Source organism: Felis catus, chromosome B3 (assembly GCF_018350175.1).
Source record: "Felis catus isolate Fca126 chromosome B3, F.catus_Fca126_mat1.0, whole genome shotgun sequence".
In the NCBI taxonomy this organism is placed as follows: domain Eukaryota; kingdom Metazoa; phylum Chordata; class Mammalia; order Carnivora; family Felidae; genus Felis; species Felis catus.
Window position 1 is genome coordinate 10,753,837 of NC_058373.1, and position 27,661 is coordinate 10,781,497.

The following is a 27,661-nucleotide window of genomic DNA, read 5'->3' on the forward strand; positions in this document are numbered from 1 at the left end:
AGAAGTGCCTGGGTGGCTCAGTTGGTTAAGCGTCCGACTTCACCTCAGGTCATGATCTCATGGCTCGTGAGTTTGAGCCCCGCGTCGGGCTCTGTGATGACAGCTCAGAACCTGCTTCAGATTCTGTCTGGCTCTCTCTCTGCCTCTCCCCTGCTCACTCTCTCTTTCTCTCCTTCAAAATAAATAAATAAACATTAAAAAAATTATTAACAGGAAAGAGTTTTACATTACAGTTGTGAGAATAGCCTTAAGTGTTTAGATTTTGGTTTTCAGTAACAGGGAAGACTAAGCCATCGATGGGATATTTCAGAACCTTAAGGATATCAGAATGAAGTATCAGTTGTCAGATTCTTTTAACAAAAATGTCTTCATAGTTTTTACTTCAACATGTAGAAAAGGGCTCATTTTCTTTTTTCAAATCAATGAAACATTCTGGGTGAAGCAATACACTCATTTACCTAGGACTATTTACAGAAGTTATCTTTTTCTTAAATACAAAGTTATTGTACCTATTTTTAATCGGATTTTGCATTGACTATATTTTACTGTATTAATAAATGGTGAACTCAGTTTCTGAAATTAAACTTTAAAAAATTTTTTTAAAAAATTTTTAATGTTTATTTTTGAGAAAGAGAGAGAGAGAGCACTAGCAAAGGAGGGACAGAGACAGAGGGAGACATGGAATCTGAAGTCAGACATTTAACCGACTGAGCCACCCAGGCACCCCTAAAATTTTCGTTAATGTTGATCTTATTTTTGAGAGAGAGAGAGAGAGAGAGAGAGAGAAAGCGTGAGTGGGGGAGGGACAGAGAGAGAGAGAGAGAGAAGGAGACACAGAATCCAAAGCAGTTTCCAGGCTCCGAGCTGTCAGCACAGAGCCGGACGCAGGGCTCGAACTCACCAACCTCGAGATTATGACCTCAGCGGAAGTTGGCACTTAACCTGCTGTGCCACCCCAAAATTAAACTTTTTATTTGCAATTACAAAAAAAAAGTAGGGACGGTTGCCCTCCTTCAAGCAGTCAGCTTCTAAACTGTATTGATCTATCCAAACCCAGCACCCCTGCCCGTGTGCAAAGGCTAATTGTTTATTTTCAGGCTGGTGGTTCCACCACCATCTTAGGGGTTTACGAGCGGCCCCTCCTCCAGGGCTGCCACGTGGAGGCAGTTAGTTCTGCTTCCATCTGTTCTACACCCAAGTCTGCCTAAGAAGACTGCTGAACAGAGGGTCCACGAGCACAAAAATTTGTAGGCAATTATTTAGGAAACTTACTCCCTTACTCCTTGCCACCTTTGTTGGAATTAACTACTTGATTTTATGTATTCATAAACTAGACTAGACTACAGTAACAAGTCAATCCCGACTGCTGGGGGCTTTCCACGACAATGACGTATTGCTTACACACACCAACTTATGCGACCAACACTGGTTGACAGAGAGTCTGCTCCAGGGGACCCTGAGGGACTCAGATTGGCCAATGCTCTAACATCTCCCTCCGAGCCCTGCATATCACCAGGGCGGGGCAAGAGAGAGATTGAAGGTCAGGCACTGGCCATTTGAAATCTACAACCTGAGGGGCGCCTGGGTGGCTCAGTCGCTTCAGTGTGGGACTTTAGCTCAGGTCGTGATCTTGTAGTTGGTGAGTTTGAGCCCCGTGTGGGACTCTGTGCTGGGAGCCTGGAGCCTGCTTCAGATTCTGTGTCTCCCTCTCTCTCTCTCTGTGTGCCCCTCCCCAAATCATGCTCTGTCTCTCTCTCTCTCTCTCAAAAATAAATAAACGTTAAAAAAAATTTTTTAACATAATCTACAACCTAAAAGGATAAATATCTCTTCTACTGTCACCATTGGCCAGAATGTTCACATGGCCCCATCCAAGTGAAAGGGGCTGGGAAGTACAGAATTCCCAGGGCCCAGGAATCAGAGAAGAATGGATTATCTGGTGACGTCCATCACAGCTTGTCTCTTTTTTCTGTCACTTCAGACTTCCGACTTTCAACTCCCTTCCACCCTTTTTCTGATTTTACGACATCTTTGGACCTTTTTTCTGGAAGTCTTGTCATCAGTATCTTTGTCCTTGCTCTCCCACAGTGAACCTCCATACAAGTCAGATACGCACACACACACACGCACACACACACAATGGGGAATGGGGTCTGACAATTGGTTGACCAGCCTATTGCTGACTCTGGTCCAGTCTCAGACATGCCCCTCTGTGTGTGTGTGTGTGTGTGTGTGTGTGTGTGTGTGTGGTGGGGGAAGGAGATTGGCAGGTACATCCCCATCCAAGTGCAAAAATAGCAAATTCAACTGAAATGATCTGACAGATTTTTTTTTTTTAATTATAACACTCATTGCTGGCAGAGACACAGAAAGGCAGACATGCTCATACATTACAGGTGAGAGTGAACTTTGGTACATTTCTGAAGGACAATTTGGCAAAACTTATCAAGAGATTTAAAATCATGTATATACTTTGCCCCAGCAATTCCATTTCTAAATTTGTTCATAGGGGTAAGCACAAAGATTTAGTTGTAAAGTGGTTCAGTATAACATTATTTATTATAGGCTTAAAACATTCTGGATGCCCAACGATAGGGAATGAAATAAATCATTTCACATTTTTGGGTGCTACCCAACAATTAAAATTACATTGTGGAAATATATTTACTGACGTGAAAAGCTGTTCATAAGTTTTTGTTCTTTGTTCCCATTTTGAAAACAACTACACACACACACTTACTGTCTTTCCATAAGGGTCAACTCCGATGACTTTTCATCTTCTCTTCATTACTGGAAATGGCTTTCTAGCAGAAAATTTGTGTAAAAATACTGTTTTGTTTTGTTTTGTTTTTGAGAGAGAAAGAGAGAGAGGGTGCAAGCAAGTGAGGGATAGAGAGAGAGAATCCCAGGAGGGGCAAAGGAAGAGAGAGAGAGAAGAGAGAGAAAGGCGGGGCTCACCTGAAGCAGGGCTCGTGTTTTTTTACCCAAAGTGGAGCTCACGTTCACCTGAAGCGGGGCTCAAGCTCATCTGATGTGGAACTCAAACTCACAAACCGTGAGGTCATATCCTGAGCCGAAGTCAGACGCTTGACGACTAAGCCACCCAGGCGCCCCTAAAAATACTGTTTTGAAAACATTTGAAATGTGGCATTTTGAAGGAGACCTGTTGGTATTGACCCATCCATGTGACATCCTGACTCACCCTGAACCCCCAGTGGACAGATCTCGTAACCACTTGGCTAAAGCTCTCAGTTCTTTTATATGGTATTCACCTAGCAAACACCTGACCCATGATAAGTCATGCCTGTGGCTTTGTGCTTTCGCTAACCTCATTCTCTAGTTATTTGGGAGGGAATACCTACAAGAGCCTCTTGCAAATCCTCCTCCCAGAACTTTGAATTTAGACCCCCCTTTTCTCTTGCATCTGATTCTAAACTAGCTCCATGGTTCCAAGCACCGTGAGCTATGCATAGGAAACTTTCCTTAACCTCCAACCTGCCCCGTCCTTCAGAAGCCTATCTCAATAAATGTTATTTATTATCACCAAACCCCAAGGGTCAATTCTCATCCCTTCGTATATTCCTATCATCCCAATCGTGGGAACAGGATCAGATACAAAAGCAAAATTGGTTATATTTGTATAACTTGTGTATAACTCATGAAAACCTGGGTCAGCCATGAAACTCGGGTTGACAGTTCGGTCCGGAAAGTTATAAAGACAGAAGAACACCATTAAACCAAATTCCTGGTAAGGGCTTGTTTATCCTAACAGCTGGAGTCTGACGATTTTAAAGGTTTTGAATTACCTTGTATGTTTTTCCAACATTTGTCACGGGTGTTTGACTAAGATGCAGCAAGGCAAAATTTTCTGCAAACAGGCTCTTCTGTTTCAATGTGGAAGTCCGTGACTGCCCTCACAAAAATTTCCTCTTGTTAAGGTTGGGCTAAGTATACCAATAAGTGTTATGTATGTAGCAGGTGCAAATGGAGAAAATAGAGGCTCTTCTATTGACTTGAAAATGAACGTCCACCTTTCCTTCAGATCAGCCTTTGTTTGTATGACTTGTGCTGTTCAGACTCGTGTTTCATTTGGTAACAGTATTGCACCTTTTGGGCCAATTTGTCCACCATCACGTCAGAATCAATGAGCATTCTTTATTGGTCTAAGAGTGCTAAGCTAAGTGCTAAGTGAGAGGCACTGCACTGGAAGAAAGAAAAACATGACTCTGCTAAGAATTTTTCAGCACTTTCCAAGGTACTTCTCCCTAACTCTACCCTCTGGTGGGGCTACAGTCCTAAGGAAGGCATTTGTGCAAACACACATGGAGCCCTCCAAGGCCAGGCGCACACCAGCTATTTGAGAACCGTGTGTGTGTGAGCGACAAATTCTCCTGCTGGGTATGTTATCGCACATCGTGGTGAAACTGAGGAACAAGCCATCTGGATCGACTTTATACTCTGAAATATAAGGTTTCAGAATTGGATGGAATGCACATTTATTTTTTGAGGTAGCTCGTTAGGAAGAAGGAATGGGCACGGTGGAGGTCAAACCCAAACAGACATTGAGATGCCCGATACCTAGGTAGATAAGGGGTGGTGACACAAGAGGATTTGTTTCATTAGCTGGGATCTGCGAGCTCCCCCTAGGAGAGTTCTTTATTTATAGATGCATATGCCCCACCCCCGTTCGACATATACAGTTCAGGTGGGAGCAAGAGGTTAAACCTATAAGGATAAGATTACCAAATGTAATGTGACTCGCACTGTAAACCCCGTAGCCTCTGGGCTGACCAAGGGCCCCTTTTAATATAATGTTACTAGTTGCTGTGTATCATCTTGGTAGAGGCATCACCAAATTTACTGTGGCTTTTTTCAACAAGATGGCTAATCACTGTTGAGATGAAAGCCCTCGACTAAATCAGCAATAAATCAAATTCACTTAAAGCTCTATACGCCACAGTTTGGTGAGAGAGCCAACACTTGAGAGAGTAACTTACCAGGTCAGCTGTTCGGCTGCTGACAGCAGTCACTGAGTTAAAGTCTCATCTTATTTCATCAACTAGGGGGACTGAAGAAGAGGAAGTGCATTTAGGAAGGGATGGACTGGGCTGGCGGTTATGGATGGCGATGTCCTCAACAGTGTACAGCCAGTGAAAAGGTCTTGCTACTCCTTCTGTGAGCCTAGGGCTCAATGGGGAAGGATCTAGATGCATTGGGGCAGGAATGATATCCATCAGCAGGAAGATGGTAACAGGAAGTAAAGAGGTAGGTTGATGTAGCAGAGAGGGAACTGGATTAGAACCGGAAAAGCTGGTTTCACTGTGGGGCTTTGACAAAGAACATGACCTTTCTTCCCCTGAGCCATAGTGGTCATTACATACAGAATGTGCATGTTTTCCAGGGCTACCATAAAAATCAGCATAGACCGGACAGCTGACATGCCAGAATTTTGTTTTCTCACAGTTCTGGAGACTAGAGTCCAAACTCAAGAGTTTGTTTCTTCTGAGGCCTCTCTCCTTGGCTTGCAGATGGCCACCTTATCATTTCAGATGTGTCTTCATATGGTCTTTCCTCTGTGTGCACCCAGGTGTCTCTCTGGGTATTCAGATTTCTTCTTATAAGGACGCCAGTCCTATGACCTCATTTTAACATAACCCTCTCTTTAAAGGCCCTATCTCCAAATAGAGTCATATTTAGAGATATGAAGGATTAGGGCTTTAACATATGCATTTAGGGGAGGAAAAATCGTGAGGTAAAATTGAAAAGGGTGGGTGGGGGGGGGAATGAGGAATAAGGCATATAGACCATATTTAAAAAATATTTTGGCCACTGGACATCCATTGTCCTTCATAATGGTACCTGGATTTCCTTTGGGAATTCACCTCCCCAGCCCCATACGCTAGGTGCTGTGAAAATGCCCTGCATTCCCACCACAGAAGCTGAGAGGTCCTTGCAAAGACTTTCTCCTAGAGGCTTCCTTATGCGAACTCTACGCATCCCAGGTGGAAAAACACACACATCAGTTGGCTGACTGGTTGAATTCTCCAAGAGCTGTTTCCTATTAAAATGATGTGATGGTGCATGTGGGTGGCTCAGTCAGTTAAGTGTCTGACTCTTTTTTTTTTTTTAATTTTTTTAACGTTTATTTATTTTTGAGACAGAGAGAGACAGAGCATGAACGGGGGAAGGTCAAAGAGAGAGGGAGACACAGAATCTGAAACAGGCTCCAGGCTCTGAGCGGTCAGCACAGAGCCCGACGCGGAGCTCGAACTCACGGACCGCAAGATCATGACCTGAGCCGAAGTCGGCCGCCTAACCAACTGAGCCACCCAGGCGCCCCAAGTGTCTGACTCTTGATTTCAGCTCAGGCATGACCTTAAGGGTTCATGGGATCAAGCCCCACCTGGGGCTCGGCACTGATAGCATGAACCTCCTTGGGATTCTCTCCCTCCCTCTTTCTCTGTCTCTGTCTCTGTCTCTCTCTCTCTCAAAATAAATAAGCTTAAAAAATGATGTGAGGACAGAGAAAATGTGCTGGCTTCCCTCATTTCATCTGAAAAACTCAGATAGTCCCATATCTCATGACATCCTGCTCCCAAGTCTGGTTTTCTGACCTTATTGCTGATCTTAATGGTTCCCAATATCCTTTCCCAGAAGTCCCTGTTGTTTAAAGTAGTGAGGGTTTGCATTCTGCTTGCAAAGAGTCATCAAGTAGAAGGGTGGACAGAAAGACATTTGCAAGAGAGGAGGAGGGATGGAAGAAAAGGAGGATGGAAAATTGAAAGGAAAGAGGTGAGAATTGATGGAACAAAGGGGCACATGGAAGGACAGAAAAGAAGCAGGGGTGAAAGAATCAAAAGGTCATGAAAGGTAACTACCCGCATCTTCCTTGAGTGACATCAGCTCCATGCCCAGAGAAGAGAATATGGTTTCCCTCTCATGTTTAACATACAGAGTTACCACTCAGAAGATCTTTCCGTTCACACAAACTAGTGCGGCCCTGGTCCTCTCAGGTCATTTCAACACCAAAAGGTTTCACCTCCGCAAGCAGTCTGTGGTTATGAAGCCTTACATGAGGCTGAAATTTGCTCCCAGTAATCTATACCCTCTGGAGAAATTCAAAACAGGTCTCCTGACAGACTTGCTAATATTTTACAACTGGTGGAAAGAGACAAGGTGAAGGTACCACAGAGAGAAGCTACCCTCATTGAGGTCACTATACCCCGGATGCTGGTCCACAGCTTTGTAGGTCCAGAAACCCAAGTTAGCCAAGGAACTCAGAAGGGACTGCTCAACTCAATCAAATTCACAATACGTTTGATGGGTAGAACAGGATCCCAATTTCTCAATACAAAAGTACTAGGTTAGAATCAGATCTGGATCACAAATTGGCCCCTGTATTTCTTAACTGTGTGATTTTATGTGCAACCTCATTAACTTCGTTGGGGCTGAGTAACACCCATAGTCGGTACAAGGGTTGCATTAGGTGTTACCTGTAAAGTGCCTAGAGCATTGTGGGGCTCAGCACATGTCACTTGTATTCTCTAGCCTTCTGTACCAGTCTCTTCTCCTGAACCTCTTCAGATGCTCCCAGCCTCACCTGTTCATGTTCCAGCTACTACAGCAGCAGCCAGCTCTGGATGGGCTCTGGCTAATTCCATGCAGGCACAACCTAGAAGTGCCTTCCTCTTGCCTGTGCCTGTCCCTGTCCATCATGGCCATCCCTGCTGGCTTGGACATGTGGGAGGCTGCAGACTGCTTCTTGGTGCCCATCTGTGTACAGCCTTGAAGGGTGGGGGAGTTACCATCATAGAGTGAGTCTTTGACCAAGGATATAAATCCTTGCCTGTTTCTCCCCTCCACTGTCCTGAGATCATTTATAAGGCTACTCAGAGGACCATCATTTCATCCCTAGAACTCTGAGTCCCTCAGAATTTGGTAACCAGTGGCACTTGGCCATGGTTAATTCAGTAAGTTATCTTTGTATTGGCTTTGCCTCTTTCTCTCCCTTATTCCCTCAGACCCTCATTCCCTGCCTGGTAATAACACAAAAGCCTTTTCCTCAAACCTAGGTTAAAAGGAACTCTGACCCCCTTTCCTTTTCTGGCCACCAGAATACCCCCATTGGTCTGTCCACTGTCTGGATCAGGCAACTTCTGTGATACCCAGGAGGTCAAATTCATAGTTAGCAGTTTGCTGCTATTGGTATATCCATGTAACGCAATATCATGCAGCCCCCCAAATGAAGGAAATGCTGGCATGTAGTACAGCATGGGTGACCCTTGAGGACATTATGCTAAGTAAATAAGCCAGTCACAGGATGACAAAAACTAGAATAGTAAAATTCATAGAAACGGAAAGTAGGATGGTGATTACCAGGGGCTCAGGGGAGAGATAAATGGGGAGTTTGTAATGGGTAAAGAGTTTCATTTTTACAAGTTGCACAGCAACATGACTGTACTTTATAAGACTTCATTGGGGCCATTCCTGCTATAATTTGTAAACCATACTTTAATAGAGCCAAAGATTATGCTCAACTTAGTCTGTATTAATTAAACTATAAGTATCACCTAAGCTATGGTTTAGATCTTGAAAGCCCCTATTACGGATTGGATTGTGTCTTTCACACCAAAGTCATATATTGCAAGCCCTAACCCCCAGTGCCTTAGAATACGACCTTATTTGGAAATATGGCCATTGAAGATATACTAGTTAAGATGTCATCGGGTGGGTCCTAATCCAATATGAACAGTGTCTTTATGAAAAGGAAAAATTTGGAGATATACACACACAAGGAAAACTCCACGTGAAGGTGAAGGCGGAGATTCTAGAAAGCAGGAAACACCAAAGATCACTGGCAAAACACCCAAATCTAGGAGAAAGACATGTAACAGGTTCTTCTTTATAGGGCTTCAGAAGGATCCAACACTACTGATGTCTGATTTCAGACTTCTGGCCTCCAGAACCCTGAGACAATAAATTTGTGTTGTCTAAGCCATCCACCCCGTACATGGCACTTTGTCACAGCTGCCCTAGCAAACTAATCCAAGCCCCTCCAAAGTCTTTTCGGCAAGTCAGGTCTCCCCTCGCCTGTACTGTGCAATTTTTCTTTCCTTTTCATACCCAGGAGCAAAACCTCATATATATTTTGTATAAGTTTGGTTCCGAAGGTATGCCGTCCATATCACTGTGACTCTTGCTTCTGTTATACTAGCTCGCATTTGCTTCCCTTCCAGGCTTATATGATCCGCAAACTGAACATTGAGTCCCTCGGGGGTAAGGACTGTGTCTTCCTTCTCGTGGGATTAAGAGTGTGACTCAATGGTGCTTAGAATGACTTCGGCCTCACAGGAAGATATGCATTCCGCCTGGCGGAAGGAATAATACTGGTTTTATTATTGATGTCACCGACATGTTTATGTGAATGGCAGATTTCCCATAGGCCAACCCAAGTCAGCAAGATGGAAAATCATATCTCTTTCCATTAAAATGTCTTGGTGGTAATATAACAAAAGAGGCACAATCTTATTATAATTTTGATTAAAAAAAAATAGAAGCATCTAAAACCCAACAACTTAGCCTGTGTCTCTACCTGCTCTCTTTCTTTCTCTTTGGTGGAGGTTTTGCCCCAACCCCCCCATATATATAATATATACTTATACATTATATATATATTAAAAATATATATTATATATTTAATAAAATATATATATTAATATATAATTATAGAGAGAGACAGAAAGAGAAATAGCACGAGATCTCTCTATCTATCGAGATATAGACATAGAGATATCATTATGTATCCTATATGCATATTCACGTAGAGAACGAATGGCCTGGCTGAATTCAATATAGAGGAAGGGCAGAGTATATCTTTTGTATGTTGAAATAACTTACCCCAAATTCTCTATTTGGCTCAGCACAGTTCTCGGTTTTCATTATGGGCAAATCACGTTTCACACTACGGCACATAAAGGAAGCAGCTCGGACTTCATTTTTCTCATTCCAGCCCATCACACCAGTAATCATAGCACCTGTTGACTTGGACCATCTTGCTCCTTAGTTACCATTAACTCTGAGCGATCTCAGATGTATCACTTCACCGTCCTGGGCATCTGGGAAATAAGAGCCTGGGGGCAGCTAAACTTTGAGGACCCCTTCAGCCATGATTCGGGGATGCTTTGGGGTGATGGGGGACAGGGAATGCCTCATCATCAAGATATGCTTTCAAAATGGCAATTCTCTTCTTAAGGAAGGCAATTCTTGCTAGCAGTTCATAGTTGACAGAGACAGAATTGGAACAGGTTTAGAAATCATAATTTAAATCTCTCTCAAGACCTTTTTTCTAATGTTTGTAAGTGAAATATGTCAAAAGCACTATATCTACCGGTGTGAATTCTTATTGAATATCAAGAGTAAATAATGTATGAATTGGAAAGAAGTTTCTATTAAATCTATTTGAGGCCTTATGTAGATAAAGCTATTCAATTTGTGCTTTGCTTCAATATAGATGCAGCATTAATATTTATCTACAAATAATCCATGGCTATTATTTTTACAGGTGCCTAAAACAATATATGCCTTTGAAAGACATGTGAGGAAGCAGGAGCTGTCCCAAACCTCCAGAGGACACCCTAGATAATAATTCTTCTGTTATCTGACCGCCTAGGCAATGCCAGGCATTGTTTTGTGATCATTAGAGGCAGCTGCAGCCCTGGGGGGACGAGAAGGCAAAGGATTTTAGGGAGATGTCAAATGGACAGGGATGAAGGAGCAGGGAGTTCCCATTAGTACAGAAGCATAATATTGGGTAAATGTAGAAAATAAATTAATTAAATTTTTGCTCTCTCCCTAAAACAGAGCCCCCACCAAAATATTCCCTGAGGAAACAAAGCTATGTTGGTGACCAACTCTGCATAGGAAATATTACAAATGCAATCTCATCAAAGCCCATGACAGCCCAGGGAAATACTCCTGTTGGCCTCCATTTATAGATCTGTTAGGCGTTGTTCAATGTGTAAGGTAGGGCAGGAAAAAACAGCGTTTATTCAATATTTATCACATTCCAAAAATTGTGATAGATTTGATCAACCCTCACAAGAATCCTTTAAAATATGAGTCCATTTCACAGATGAGTAAACTGAGACTAGCAGATGTTATGTATCTCAACGAAACAAAAAGTGCCAGAGTTGAACTTGGCACTGTAGACTCTTGAGTATTAACACTTTCCATTCTATTCTGCTGCATCATGGAGTATAGTTAGAATTTTATATAAAAAAATTAACAACCCTAAAAACACTAAGTTTCATTAAAATTACTATTAGAGCAATGGGACATTTTCCCCACAGTCCCAAGTTTAGACATATTTCAAAAGGGCAAACTTTTCTCCAACCTTTCTTCCTGAATCCTTCGACACAGCAAAACAGTTGTTAACTCAGGATCCACAGATTGGCTTCAGGGGTCAACGAACCTTCTGGAATTGTATGTAAAATTGTGTGTGTGTGTGTGTGTGTGTGTGTGTAGCTTTCAATTTTAGAAAAGTCTCAATTTCAAAGAAAGTTAGGAATTAATGGGATAGATTCAAGGAATTATTATTAGCCTCCTGGCCACTGGCGCTTTGATAGACCATTGAGACAATGGACAATATAAGCCACAGAGGAGGTGGTTGAAATGAAGTATCTCAGGAGAAATTCACTGACAAGCTGAAGAGAAGAGAGAGTGTAACCAATTCGTGGATCAAATCATATGCAAGTGCATCCCACTCAGTCTTGAGCGCCGTAGCTAGGAAGGACCTTGACTGAGAAGAGAGTAACCAGAGGGGAATGACTACAGTGAGTGTTGCATCTGGAGACCACATAATGCACAGAACAGTTGGAAGAACAAGGGGTAAAAGGAACTCCCAGACATTGAGAGTAGGTGTGTAAATTGTACATACGGCAATATGTAATAATCTAAAAACATGGCTATTCTACAACTCAGCAATTCTCCCACTTCATAGAGAAACTCTTACCCTGTGTACAAGGAGCCACGTAGAGAACTGCATTCGAGCATTGTGGATAACAGCAAAAAGAAAAAGAAAAGAACAAAAAAGAGAAAGAGGAGGAGGAGAAGGAAGGAGAGGAAGAAGAAAAAGAAGAGGGAGAGGGGGAGGGGGAGGGAAGAAGGCAACTACGTTTATATTTATCAACAGAAGAATAGGTTCCAAAAAAGTGTAAAATATTCACAGAATGGGAAGTAAACAGCAGCTGAAATGAATGAACAAGAAACACATATACCAATACCAGACAAATCTCAACACAAATTCCCAACACAAAAGTAAAAAGGGTTACACGGACTATGATAGTCCTCATATAAACTTTAAAATCATAAAAAATAAATAAACTTTAAAACTGTGCAAAACAAAACATTGTTTATGTACACATACATATGTGGTAAAAGTATAAACATGTACACGGAAATGATTCTACAAACATCAGAGTGGTGGTTATTCCAGGGGGTCGGGTAAGGAATGGCATTAGAGCACTTATGAAGGGAGTTTCGGCTTTCTTTGAAATGTTTTCTTTTTCATTTTTTTAACATTTATTTATTTTTGAGAGACAGAGAGAGACAGAGCATGAGCAGGAGAGGGGCAGAGAGAGAGAGAGGGAGACACAGAATCCAATGCAAGCTCCAGGCTCTGAGCTGTCAGCACAGAGCCCGACGCGAGGCTCAAACTCACAAACTGCGAGATCATGACCTGAGCCGAAGTCAGGCACTTACCCGACAGAGCCACCCAGGTGTCCCTGAAATGTTTTCTTTTTAAAACCCTGAAGCAAATATGGAAAAACAGTACAATTAAACAAAGGTGGTGGTGGGTACATTTTATTACTATTATTATTATTTATTCACGTGTCTGTGTTTGACATAGTTCATGATATTGAAGCACAAACAGACATGTGAGCTGCCTTCATTGGAAAGTTCGGTTTGAGACAGCATGTCTTTTGAGGCAAATCCTGTAACCGTCTAAGACTAAATTAAATGGTGGGTCTTTTCCAGGTAGAAGCCTGTCAGAGCCTAGTGCCCCCAACAGCATCTTTATGTGCCAATAAGAAGCCTGCATTGGGCTCCTGGGTGTCTCAGTCGGGTAAGCTTCCAACTTTTGCTCAGGTCATGATTTCACAGTTCATGAGTTCGAGCCCCACTCGGACTCTGTGCTAATAGCTCGGAGCCTGGACCCTGCTTCAGAGTCCATGTCTTCCTCTCTCTCTGTCCCTTCCCCACTCATGCTCTGTCTCTGTCTCTCAAAAATAAATAAACATTAAAAAATTAAAAAAAAAAGAAGCCTGCATTTGTTTCTTTAGCTGCTTTGTTTCCTGTACTATGACAGAATCACCACCAGAGCAGAATCCTAGGAAGAGCTGTGCTGAGCCTCTCCTGCCCCACCAGCAAGACTGAAGTCTGGCTTCCAGCCCTACAGTCTGCCTGTATTTCCTCTCCTGAGCAGGAGGGAGCAGACTGCACTTCCCTCCTGTGTTCTTTTATTTTTCTAGAAGGTTTTTAATTTTATTATTTTAAAAAAATTTTTTAAATAATTTATTGTCATGTTAGCTAACATCCAGTGGATACAGTGTAGTCTTAGCTTCAGGAGTAGACTTCGTGATTCATCGCTTAACAACACCCAGTGCTCATCCCAACAAGTGCCCTCCTCAATGCCCATCACCCATTTTCCCTGTCCCCCAACCCCCCACCCCCAGCAACCCTCAGTTTGTTCTCTAAGAGTCTCTTATAGTTTGCCTCCCTCTCTGTTTGTAAATTATTTTTCCTTCCCTTCCCTATGGTCTTCTGTTAAGTTTCTCAAATTCTAAGTAACCTATCTTTCTCTGACTGGCTTATTTCACTGAGCGTAATACCTTCCAGTTTCATCCATGTTGCTGCAAATGGCAGGATTTCATTCTTTCTCATTTCCAAGTAGTATTCCATTGTGTATATATACATACACACACACACACACACACACACACACACACATATATATATATATACACCACATTTTCTTTATCCATTCTTCTATTGATGGACATTTGGGCTCTTTCCACGCTTTGGCTATTGTTGATAGTGCTGCTATAAACATGGGGGTGCAAGTGCCCCTATGCATCAGCACTCCTGTATCCTTTGGATAAATTCCCGGTGGTGCTATTGCTGGGTCATAAGGTAGTTCTATTTTTAATTTTTTTGTGAAATCTCCACACTGTTTTCCAGAGGGGCTGCACCAGTTTGTATTCCCACCAACAGTGCAAGAGGGTTCCCATTTCTCCACATCCTCACCAGCGTCTGTTTCCTGAGTTGTTAATTTTAGCCACCCTGACCAGTGTGAGGTGGTACCTCAATGTGGTTTTGATTTGTATTTCCCTGATGGTGAATGATGTTGAGCATTTTTTCATGTGTCGGTTGGCCATCTGGATGTCTTCTTTGGAAAAGTGTCTATTCATGTCTTCTGCCCATTTCTTCACTGGATTGTTTTTTGGGTGTTGAGTTTGATAAGTTTTTTATAGATTTTGGATGCTAACCTTTTATCTGATGTGTCATTTGCAAATATCTTCTCCCGTTCCGTTGGTTGCCTTTTAGTTTTGTTGATTGTTTCCCTCGCTGTGCAGAAACTTTTTATGTTGATGAAGTCCCAATAGTTCATTTTCGTTTTTATTTCTCTCGCCTTTGGAGACATATCAAGTAAGAAGTTGCTGCAGCTGAGGTCAAAGAGGTTGCTGCCTGTTCCTTCCCGTGTTCTGCCCCTGGTCCCTGTGGTTCTGCTGAGCCATCAGCTGTAGCTCCACGTTTGCCAAGTTGTGATACACTCCAGAATAATTTCATGATCATACCAAACACCTCGAGCACAGCTCCAAGTAAGAAATTCAAGAAAACCAAAGCCTCTTTCTTCCTGTCTTTATCATGCAGCTTTGTTCTCTATTAAAACCTCTGGGGCTTTGAAAGTATTTGACGAGCAAATGTCAGGTAGCTTAGATTGTTGTGGCTTTGTCACTTCCTGCATAGCTGGCCCTGTTCTGCCCCATCTATTTGCTCCCCACCCACTGCTCTTTTCTGCTGTCAGCTCCCCAGCACCCAGGAGAGCCGTGGGCCAGGCTTTGTGCCCCTTGCTTTTGTGCAAGATATCTGCTGCGTCTATGATGCCTTCTTTTTTTTTTTTTTTTTTTGCCTGACTGTCCCTTCTTCCTCCTGGAGATCACAGCTCAGGTGCTGGTTCCAGGAAACTGGGCATTAATTCCTAAACCCCAGAATGGTCCCTGTGTGGCAGAGTATAGCACTACCATAACCCTTACGGTATTATATTGAAATGTCCTGTTTGCATGCTCCCCTCCACCATGGCGGCCTTCTCCAAGGCGGACCCAAAGCCATTGTTATTGGCTACAAGTTATTATACATTATCTCTTACCAACCACCGGAAAAGTCTAAGCATAATTTTTATCCCCACCTTGCAAGTAAGGAGAGCAAGGTTTGGAATGGTGAAGTCTCTTGCTCAAGGTCATTAGATTAGAAAGGAACGGAGGGAGGTTTCAAGTCCAGTGTGTCAGACCCAAAGTCCATGAACTTAACCATTCAGCTAGATAGTCTTGTTCACCTTGCAACCCAGCACCCCGCCTCAGCCCTCCATTCTCTACAGGGTGCCTCGCGTGGCGTTGGCTCTCAGTCAACAGCTGTCTAATACAACTGAATTGGATCCATTTTGGAGATAAGGAAATTACATTCATACTGCTTTCATCGGAGTCAGGAGGAATGCACCGGTCTTTTTATATGTATGGGTTTTAAATATATTTATCTCATTTTTTTTCCTAAGTGTCAGGATAATTAATCATCTTTCTCATCAATACATGCAAGCACAATGCAAACTGCAGATAAAAGGGCTGTATATTTGCAAATGCAATTCGTTGTTGACGTGTAACCATCTTGCACTTCTGTGCCTCTAGACTCACATCGACCAGGCTAACGTGTGTGAGTAAAAATTAGGGAGAAAGAGCTTTAACTACATTTGCAAACTGTTCAGTAATTTATAAGGTGGCTCTCAACTGTTGCTAAGTCAAGGCTGTGCACGTACCGTGTGTCACTGTCCCTTTAAATATGACTCTCTTGCTCTTTGGAGAAAGGGGAATGATGTATATTTCTAATTATAACAGACCAGGCTCTTCCACACTCTGTTTGGTTCCCCGCAGGTTACACTATTTGCCAATATCTATTTAACTGTAGCGGTAACGGGAAAAACTTCCAAGTCTAATCAACTAGAAATTCTTTGGCTCCCTTCCTCTTGAGTGGAATCATATTTTTGCACTTGAGGTCATCTTTATATATGAGAGGGGGGACAGGGCTGAGAGAAAATTGGTGTTAAAAATAGAGCAAAGTTCCAGACTCTCCCCAGAGCTCATGGAAGATTCTGGCCTTTTATTATTCATGCTTAATGCTGACACCATCCCCCCTGCCTGGAGAGCATGCCAGGATCTTCACAGCACCCTGCCTTCTTCTTACCAGCTGCTGGGGTTGGCATCTGTTAAAATGTTTCATTTTCCTCCCGCCCTCACATCCGGGCACTGCGGTGGTGGGCCGGGTCAAGACAGATGGGGTGTCCGTTCATCCCTAGGCTTGCTCCCCACTCTGAAACCCTGACCACTTCTCCCACTTGACCCACCTCATCCTCATGCCTAAGGCTCCCTCAGCCCTGAACATCACCCTCCCCAAAGTTCACCATTTAGGGATGAAGGATACCAGTCAGTTAGTTGAAATTAAACACTGAAAAATTAAAATTTAAACACTGAAAATATGCTCCCCATGAAGAATTCCTTTTAAGGCCGGAAGTTCACCTTTTACTGATAATGCCCCTGCTCTTGTAAATCTAATCCAAAAGTCACTGTAGTGGTAGCATTCTGGAACTGTCAAGAATATATTTTAAGGCAGCTGAAAGCTATTTAGAAAATCTAGGATTTGACTACATCATAACTGGTGCTGGGAGAAATAATTAGATGACAAGCAAGGGGGCAAGAACATTAGCTGAATACTGTTCATGCTGGGCACTGCATTAGATTCTGAACTCACAACATCTCATTTACCCGCTGGATAAATGTAAAAATCCACATTCTTGGGGCACCCAGGCGGTTCAGTTGGTTGAGCATCTGACTCTTGGTTTCAGCTCAGGTCATGATCCCAGGGTCATGGAATCGAGCACCACATTGAGCTCTGTGCTGAGCGTGGAACCTGCTTAAGATTCTCTCTCACTCCTTCTGCCTCTCTCTCTCTCTCTCTCTCTCTCTCCTGTAAGATAAAGTTTTAAAAATCCACATTCTTCTTAACTGAAACCCATGGGGGAGAGGAAGGAAAAAAAAAAAAGAGGTTAGAGTGGGAGAGAGCCAAAGCATAAGAGACTCTTAAAAACTGAGAACAAACTGAGGGTTGATGGGGGGTGGGAAGGAGGGGAGGGTGGGTGATGGGTATTGAGGAGGGCACCTTTTGGGATGAGCACTGGGTGTTGTATGGAAACCAATTCGATAATAAATTTCATATACTGAAAAATAAATAAATAAAAAATAAAAAAATAAAAATCCACATTCTTGCAGTTGAGAATGCTGAGGCTCAAGGAGGTCAAATAACTCTTCCAAGGTCACACACCTAGGTGCAAACTTGAACCCTGGTCAGGTGACCTCCAAAGTGTTTATTTTACCTCAACCCCATACTGGGAGACCAAGTATTGGCCCAGACCACGTGAAAGTGTAGAATCTGCATGTGGAATCAGAACAAGAGAAGGGTGCATGGCCCTATGGGCCAAATCCAATGCCTAGATTAGGAGCTGTGCCCAAGCAAGGTGTTAACAGAGAAGAGCGAAATGGCCAGTAGATACACCAGGTGCATTTGGCAAGGCACAAGGAAGCGGGAAAGAGGTTCCAGGGAGGTACAGAACAGGCCCAAGGAGAGCGATGCTCAGGGCCAGGGTGGACAGAGAATGGGCAGAGAATTGCATGCTCAGTCACTAGACCAGAACCTCAGGATTGGGGAGAGACTCAAGCCAAGCTTGGCCTGAGGCTGAGGTGCTAAGAGAATAGCCCGGGACCCCTGTGTGCCTGGATCAGGGATGCCGCTGAGCCCTCAGAAGCCTCTCTGTTATCTTAGGTCCCCAGGTTGAGAGATCTGCAAAGTTGTGCAGATGTGAGGCTCACTGACCCTGGGAAGGCCTCAGGCAGAGCCCAAACATGATCATGTTTCACAGAAGCCAACAGGATTACCAGCTGCCTCCACATTCGGTCAGTCAGCACATCACCCTCTCAGCTGCCAAATGCTCCACGGGCCCTTTGATTCTTGTATTCCTCTGAGAGTTGGTGTCACCTCACCACTGTGCAGGAGGCCACATTCTGCTCTAGGGATAAAGAGATAAAAGCCATGGGCGCCTGGGTGGCTCAGTCGGTTAAGCGTCCGACTCTTGATTTTGGCTCAGGTCACGATCTCATGGTTCCTGAGATCAAGCCCCCCGTGGGGCTCTGCCCTGACAGTATGGGGTCTGCTTGGGATTCTCTCTCTCCGTCTCTCTCTCTGCCACTCCCCACTCACGTTCTGTATGTGTGTGTGTGTGTGTGTGTGTCCCTCAAAAATAAATAAATAAAATTCTTAAAAAAGATTGCTGACAATCTTCTACCATGAAGCGTTCCAAGATCAGATCCCTCTGGCTTGACTTTCCCTTGAGCATACAGGACCACATGGCTAGAGTTCGTCAGCAGGCCCTTCTTTACCAAAGTACACCTCCTGAAAAGGGGGGCAGAAAGCCACGTTGTTCCCCCAGATCACATTTGAAATATGCATAAAGCAGCTTGCTATTATCCAGTAGGAAATCCTTATTAAACAAAATGATCATTTGGCATACAAACAATCCCACCCTACGTGTCTCATTTCTAAGTATGAATGCTGCCGAAGGCAAGTTTTCTTGCCTAGGTATCTGTGGGTTCCCTGGGTATGTATAATCACGGAAGCTTGACGTACCTTGAAATTGTCTTTCCCTTCGAATTGTATGAGAATCTTCAGATCAAAGAAGCCATTTTTTAAACTCAGTTTGTAAACTCATTTTTTAAACTCTTGCACAGTGACACTGTGCGAGGCTCGACTGCTGGCCTGCCTGGCTCCACGATGGTCTCAACCGGCTCAGGGACAACGTGCGGGGTGGACAGGTGGCTTAATCTGTGTGGTTGCTGTCCTCTGGTTGCACGTGAGGATGCTGCGTGGAAGCCGGCCCTTCTAGGGGGGCAACGTGGTTCAGGTTTTGTTCTTCAAGTCCTCTCTGATCTACCCATCTGAGGTACCAGGATCCCACAGGCCTAGGGAGTTACATCCTTAGGCTGAGCTTCTCTCTCCTCAAAAGGATGAAGCAACATAAAGTGATAGAAAGAGAAATGACCCTCACATCGGGCAGGCTGAGCTCAAACAGCATCGTTGGTAATTACTGTGTGGGCAAAGGCCTAAACGTAACCTCTTTGAAGACTGTTCATTTCTACGATGAGGTCAATAGTATCCACTTCAGAAACTTGTGGACAAGAAATGGGTCTGGATCCAAGAGGCCCTTAGTGAGTGACACACAGCTGCAGATAACATTCCTCCTTTGAATTTCAAAATTTTAATGAAAATGATTTTTAAGAAAAACCGAATCCAGGGGCACATGGGTGGCTCAGTCGATGAAGCGTCCGACTTCCACTCAGGTCATAATCTCGCGGTTCATGAATTTGAGCCCCACGTTGGGCTCTGTGCTGACAGCTTGGACGCTGGAGCCTGCTTTGGATTCTGTGTCTTCCTCTCTCTTTGCCCCTCCCCCACTTGCACTCTGTCTCTGTCTCTCTCTCTCTCTCAAAAATAAACATTAAGAAAAAAAAACTGAATCTATGCCCTTTTAAAAAAATGACTCCAAGTGCACCAAATTATATTTGGTTTGCTAAAAGGCTGACAAGTTAAAACATATCTCCATAAAATATGTTTATGCACATATACTTTATTATGTCTCCAGATACTATGCACCTGAGGGTGGGTCGGCAGGGACACACACACACACACACACACACACACATACACACACACGCACACACACCACACCCCAAATCAATTGCAAATGTGACAAGTATTTGGTTCCAGCATTGATTTCCAGTCCCTCCTCACTGAGGAATTATCATTGCTAAACTGAATTAATATCACGTCTTATTATTGTAAACACACTTACTGGCAAGGATTTCACCAGGGCTCCGTAGTTACTGGTCCCTAAACCTGGCGCTGGCTGGGTTGGACCAGCGGCCCCAAGTCACCTGGTTGCCATGGAGAGAAACAGAGCCCAGTCCTTTGACAGAGCTAATAGGCCCCTTTAGGATTTGCACCTGCCCTCAAAGAAGAGATGGGGTGCCACACCCAGCGTGGTGACTCCAGCGGGGGGTGGGAAACTTCTGCCACACCCCAGGGGTAACACCCACACCCCACTCTCCTGACGTATTTGGTTGTTAACTAGATCATATCACAAATTGAGTTTCGGTGTAATTATTCACGCAGCAATCTCTGTCCTGGGCAGGCCTACGAGTTTTTCGTGTGTACGTGGAGTATGGGGTATTCATTTGTGTGTCCCAGTGTCTAGTGTGCCTTATGTAGCTCCTGGCACCATACTTGATTAGTTGGATGGATGGATGGATAGATGGATGGATGAAGGATGGATGGATAGACGGGTGGGTGGGTGGCACCTTTGCTATTTTAGCTACCTGTATCAACCTTGATCTGGAGACACAGGAGAAGTTTTTAAAAATAATAATTTACCCTGTTTTTTAAAGATTGTCGATTATCATCTCCCCCATGACCAGAAGCTGAGTCTCTTGACGATCAGTGGCAGGTGGTTATGCTACCCTGTACCACATCCTTGTATATATCAGCTTCTATCTCAAGGCTGTGCCTCAAATGATCTTCTGGCCCCCTAACACCATTACCACCCACATCCAGTCTTTCCCTTTGAAGGGGATTAGACTACGCCACGCCTAAATATGTATGCCACGTTGACATAAGCTGACAATAACTGAGAAGTAGCAGATGCAGGAAAAGCACCCGCCCTCCCCCTATCTGCTTAGAAAGAGGTTCTCCATTTCCCTTTGTGAAGGTTTCCTCTCTCTCACACCAGGAAGTGAAGAACATCCTCTATCACCAAAACTGGAGACAGCACAGAGATGAGTCTGCACAAACAAAACCTCACGAAATAATCCTTATCTGCCATTCGTTTGCCCCAAATATTTACCTCCTCCAAATGTAACTACCGCGCATAGAAACCCAACCCCATTTTCTCTGTCTAGTCCTGTCTGCACTACATATCATCCTCTGTTAGAATGGCCCAGAAGCCCCAGGTCTAACTGCCATTGGGGCATTTCACTTTTTTTCCATGAAAACCTCCCTGGACATGTAAAAATCAATATCAAATAAAACGCATGTGCCTCTTCCCCCAGTCATCTGTTTAATTCACAGATCTCAGGAGCAGAATGGAAGAGGGTGGAGGAGAAGGTTTTTCTCTCTTATACCCTTCTGTACCTCTCTCCTGGCCTGATTTTGGACCATTGGGGCTCAGAATAAACTGCAACCCAGAAGGCACTGGAAGGCTTATAAACGAGCACTTTATCTAATCAATATGTAAATACCTGAGAGGTTTACCTGCTTGAAAACACTTCTCTGATACTAGGAGGCCGTACTTCACAGCTGCCAGTTCCCGGTCTTTGAGAAAAATGCTTCCCTCTCCCTCCTCCTTGACAGTGGTTCCAGCTCTGTTCCTTTCTTTCTCCTCTCTGCCCCCCCTCCTCCTCTCCCTCACTCCTGAAGGCCCTGTTAGAGACCTCCGATCAGTCTCTAGGATGTATGCTGGCTGGAAGATCCCCTGGCCCAGGTGGATTTCCTCCTCAAAAAGTCATTCACCCTGATTTAGCTTATTTCATGTCCCAAACCCTCTAAACCGACGTGACTGCTAAAAGTCCCAACCTTTGATTAGCCTTCTTAAAAACGCCTTCTTGTTTATATTGGTCATCAAAAAATTAGGTAAGGAAGCTCCAGCATCTGAAATCAATGCCCAGGGGTTGGCCCCTCACTGTTAGAGCATTAGCCACCTGCCAGACCTGGAAGGCTCTTCAGAGAATGTCTTCAGCTGTGTCTGCTGAAGAGCACTGGGCAGCACCTGTCACCTCCCACACGTTTGCAGCCACCGGCCCTGCCTGGGAAGATCCTCAGGGCTTGGGACAGAAGCTAGTACCCTCAGAGTATCCCTGTGTTCCTGGACCCCTCCCCTCTGCCTTGTCATTAGATGAGCCCTAACGCAGAAAATGAGTTGGTATTTTGGATTCTCGTTCTCCTCCATATTTCTGTTGATCTACAGCAAGAAGTGGGCGGGGGGGGGGGCAGTCTCTGGAGTGGGGAGGAAGGAGAATGTTGACTTGACTCTGTCATCCTCAAACCGGATGTCTTCCTGTGAGTATGGAAGTGACAACAGGAAGAGTTTCATCTTCACACCCATTTTCCAAAAGTTGAAGGAGGGGCTCTGTTTCCACGCTGTTGGTTTTTTTCGTCGTAATCTGTCCGACTGTCCTCAGCAAGTGCCAGAGTTCCCACTCACCTGCTGCCCTTGGTGCATTTCATTTTTTGTGGTCAAGGCCAGATGCTTGGGGTACCCCAAAAACCCAGGAGTGTCCAGAGGGGTGTCCAGCCAAGTGTGTGTGCAGGATCACTGGTAAGCTTCTCCCCGGGAGCCAGTTTTCTGTTTGGGTGGATTATACTGTACTGTCTAGAAGGAGAGAGCTTCCAGAATATTTTACGCCTTTGCTTCAAAAAGGAGCAGTGTCCACAGTGAGTCAGATTGCCTAAGTAGGAGGCCTGGGTCTGTCACTGCCACTAGGAGGTTTAGCATGGGTCACCAGCTTCTCTCAACATGAGTTGTCACAGAGAGCTGTGGGGAGCCAGACTAAGTTCACCCGGGTTAAGGCCTTCTGTGCAGCGTGAGCTCTCAGTGTCAGCAGCTAGGCCTCACGTGCACACCTGCCTCCTGCTGCTTCTCCCCAAGTTTTCGACAGAAGGCATTTTCCAGTGCCAAGGATGAATCTCCCAAATGGTGTTTCCCAACTCCCAGCACCTCGAGAACCCTTGGCCCCTCCGTGTCTGATGACTTTATCATTTGTCTCCTCCCTCCCTGGAAAGGGACAGCAGGGCAGAGGCAAAATCATGTCTGGGTGGGGCCATGTTCACTCTGCTTTTCCATGTGGTAAAGGATCCTTATTTTTGTAAGTCCTTGGTGACCCCATACAGGGACCTGAGAGGGGCTGGGAAGCTGCCACATCCCAGTCTTCCGGAGACAGAGCCGTAGGGATGGTTTTGGAGAGAGGTATCTCAAGGACATTTTATCCCGAGACCATCAGCAAAAAAGGGATATTAAGAATAGAATCCTGAAAATCCAAAAACATTTTTGATGAGTTATCAGACTGGAAGGAGTCTCTTAGACTCTAGAAAGACAGAGCAGGCTAGGGAAGGGCCTGGACAAGGAGTCAGAAGACTTGGGTTTGAAGACATACCCTGACCTTGAGAATTGTGCTCTTGGGAGCACTTGGGTGGCTCAGTCAGTTAAGCATCTGACTTTAGCTCAGGTCATGGTCTTGTGGTTTGTGAGTTTGAGCCCCACATCGGGCTCTGCACTGACAGCTCAGAGCCTGGAGCTTGCTTCAGATTCTGTGTCTCCCACTCTCTCTGTTCCTCCCCCGCTCATGGGCTCTCTCTCTCTCTCTCTCTCTCTCTCTCTCTCTCTCTCAAAAATAAATAAACATTAAAAAAAGAGAAGAATTGTGGCCTTGATCAAGACAGCTAATGTCTGGGACCATGACTTCCTCAACTCTCAATTAGGGGTATTAACTTCTTTTTCTCATGTTTGTGTAGAGGCTTCGTGGGGATTTGTGTGGAAGACATTTGAAAATGATGATGTGCCACACAGCACTATTATTAAAAATTATGAGTAATAATGATAGTAAGAAGGAGAATCTGAAGGTTAGAGTTCTTCAGTGCTTTTCAGAATTGTATAAGAAAAGAGGACTTTTTTTTGAAATGCTATTTAACATGACCCTCAAGAAGAAAAAACGTTTTCCATTGTGAGCCAGAATCCATATACATATGTCTGGGTGTACGCATATGTATTAGTCAGAGTTCTCCAGAGAAACTGAACCAATACGACACACATTTAGAGATGATTATAAGGTATTGGCTCATGTAATTTTGGAGGCTGAGAAGGCCCATAATCTGCCATTGGTAGACTGGAGACCCAAGAGAGTCAGTTGTATAGATGCCAGTTTTAAAAAGATTTTTTTTTTTAATGTTCATTTATTTTTGACAGAGAGAGAGAGAGAGAGAGACAAAGCATGAGTGGGGGAGGGGCAGAGAGAGAGGGAGACACAGAATCCAAAGCACGCTCCAGGCTCTGAGCTGTCAGCATAGAGCTCCACGTGGGGCTCGAACTCCCGAACTGAGAGATCATGACCTGAGCCGAAGTCAGAGGCTCAACCGACTGAGCCACCCAGGCGCCCCAAAAAAGATTTTTTTAATGTTTATTTATTTTTCATTGAGAGAGAAAGAAAAAGTGCAGGTGGGGGAGGGGCAGGAAGAGGGAGACAAAGGATCTGAAGCAGGCTCGGTACTGTGAGCTCAGAGTGATATCATGACCTGAGCAGAAATCAAGAGTCGGCCATTTTAACCAACTGAGCCACCCAGAGGCCCCTAGACTCCAGTTTAAGTCTGAAGAACCAGGCATACCAAGGACAGGAGAAGAGTGATGTCCCAGCTCAACAGTTGGGCAGAGAGCAAATCCAACCTTCTTCCACCTTTCTGTTCTAAGCAGGCCCTCAACCAACGGGATGCTGTTCCCCTCCACTGGAGGGAGGACAATCAGCTTTATTCAGTCCACCTATTTGAATGTTAATCTCTTTTTTTTTTTTTTGAATGTTAATCTCTTCAGGCAACACTTTCAAGACCCATCCACAGATATTGACCAAATATCTGGGCTTCCCTTGGCCCAGTGATGTGGACCCATTAAAAGAACGATCCTAACATATAAAAACAAAAGCTTCACAAAATAATATTTATCTGGAAGACAAAAATGGACTCTGATATTTTCCATTCTTTTTTATTCCACTTGAAATAAAATGCTGGTCATAATTCCTTAAATGAATTTAAAAACCACTCATAGGTCACAACTGCTGCTCGAAAAACTCCAGACTAACAGATCAGGAGTCATATAGCCCCCTAGAAAGGGCCTGATGGTAAATCTTTTAGGCTTTGCAGATCATGGAGTTTCTGTTGCAGGAGGCAGCCATGGGCATGCATGAATGAAGGGACATGGCTATGTTTCAATAAAACTTCATTCACAAAAACAGGTGGCCAGTCCACTGGCCACAGTTTGCTGACTCCAGGTCTAGATGAATTCGTGTCCTTTAGGTAGAAATGTACTCACCATGGTAAAAACCATCTGGGGCTCAGAATCCACTGTAGAGCTTGCTAACAACCTCAGTTTGGCCTCCTGTATCAATCCACCCTCACATGGAGAGAGAGTTCTTCCAACAGCACAAACAGCCAGTCCAGAGTCACATGACAAGTTCTCCCAGTGCAGATTAACAAACTGGCATCTGGTTGTGAGTTGAATTACTGTGAGTCATTGCCCAAGAGCCTGATCAGACCTGGTTGAAAAGAGAAGTCATGTTCCTGTGCCTACAGGTCTAAGGACCAGATTCCAAAATGTCACATCTCACAAAGTACTACATTCCCTGCCATACTCCTTCCCCTCTGCCACAGCCTAGAGAAGCAAGAATGGCAGAATATTAACTATGGAAACCAAAACAATCCTACACGGGAATGTGCAGTTGCGTTCTCATTAGGGGTTTTCATGTGACACTGCATGACTATGAGAGAGGAAACTGCAGAGATCACTCTGGTGAAGGGTACATTTTTATCTGAAGTTTTCTAATATGCAATTTAAATTATTTTAAAATTGAAATATCCCAGAAAATCATCTCGTTTCTGTTTCAAAATGAGCAAAGCCCATCCTAGGCAGCCCCTGACACAGACAGGCTGTGGTTTTTGCAACCTGTAATATGCAACCAATGACCTTGAATTATTTTCTTTTTCCCCTTGCTTAATGCCTGAAGGGCATTGGCTTCATTGTGAGCCCACACAGGGGTCAGCAAGCCCTTCCATATGGGACCAGATAATAGATAATTTAGGTTTTGCAGGGCCAAAGGCAAAATCAAAGACATCATGTAGGTATTTATAGAACTATTTATAATGTAATCATTTAAAAATGTAAAAATCATTCTTAGTTCAGAGGACTTACAAAAACAAAAGTAAGGCTACATTTAGCCCATAGGCCATAGTCTGTGAACCTCTGGCTTAGAGGGAGAGAGAGCAGGACAGGACCAAGGCAGCGTTATTTAACTAGGAAAAAAACATTACAGATTTGGCTTTTGGAATATATGCTTTCAATGTCACTGCCCCTTTTGAAGGGTAGTATTAACCAAAGGGAATGTTTTGTATTAAACTAGAGATATTTACTAGGTGAAAAATTACACCTGTAAGGTACATGTGGTTATAAGATTTTAAAGGTAAAATTACATGATTGAGTTTAGTTATAAATCTTCTTTATGATTTAGTGTAGATATATGGTATTTTAGTATTGTGGCTATAGGAAAACAAGTCTTTGACAGTAAGTTGAAGACGCTGGTATGGTGCTGTAGAGGAAGATTCGCTAAGAATTCCATATTCTTGAGACCCATACAATAAAGTGAGAAAGGGAAATGTTTAGAATCTGGCCAGTAGAGCAGAAGTCACCATGAGGATTGCACCTGTGTGTCCTGTTATGTGACCTTGAGCACATGCTAACGACATACAGAAAGCAAAACCATCTGAAAATAAGGGACAAAGAAAATCAGGGATGAGGAAGGATTATAGTAGAGTTGGGTAAAGAACAGAGCGAAATAGTGGAGACCCTGACTGGAAAATACAAGAAAGAAGCCTGAGTCCCTGTGAACGAGAGCATGTGAGACAATGAACATTTGTACCGAACTACGCATCTTCATAATTCCATGTTGTCCCATCTGTTCTGCTCATCGTTATTGCCGAATAACCTGAGGCAGTGTAACCAGAAAGAGAATTAATTGGGAATTTTAGTCAAGGAGGGAAGCATGGTCTTGGCCAGGGAAACAGACTCAAACATCAGGGCTTCGGGATGAAATGAGGCTCAAAGTGGGAGAATCAGTAAAAAGATCTGAAGCCATAAGGAACAGCAACGTGTAGCATTCAGGACCCACGGCAGGTAGGCACGCAGACATAGATGGCGAAGGACAGGGGTGAATACTGTACAAGAGAGCGACGAGCCTCCAAACTTAAACGGCACAAGGAATACTCGATCCAGATGGTTGATATAACAAAAACACAGCCAGAAAATATAAGACCATTTTTCCTATGGGATTATCTCAAGATAATATTGATTATCCATCACTGTTATGCTCATAAGTATACCTTTGTGTGTGTTATCTACACCACAAATGGCAGGCACTTAACAAATGTTCTGTCAATAAAAGATAGTCACTGATCATAGTTCCCTTTTCCCCTGAGCTCA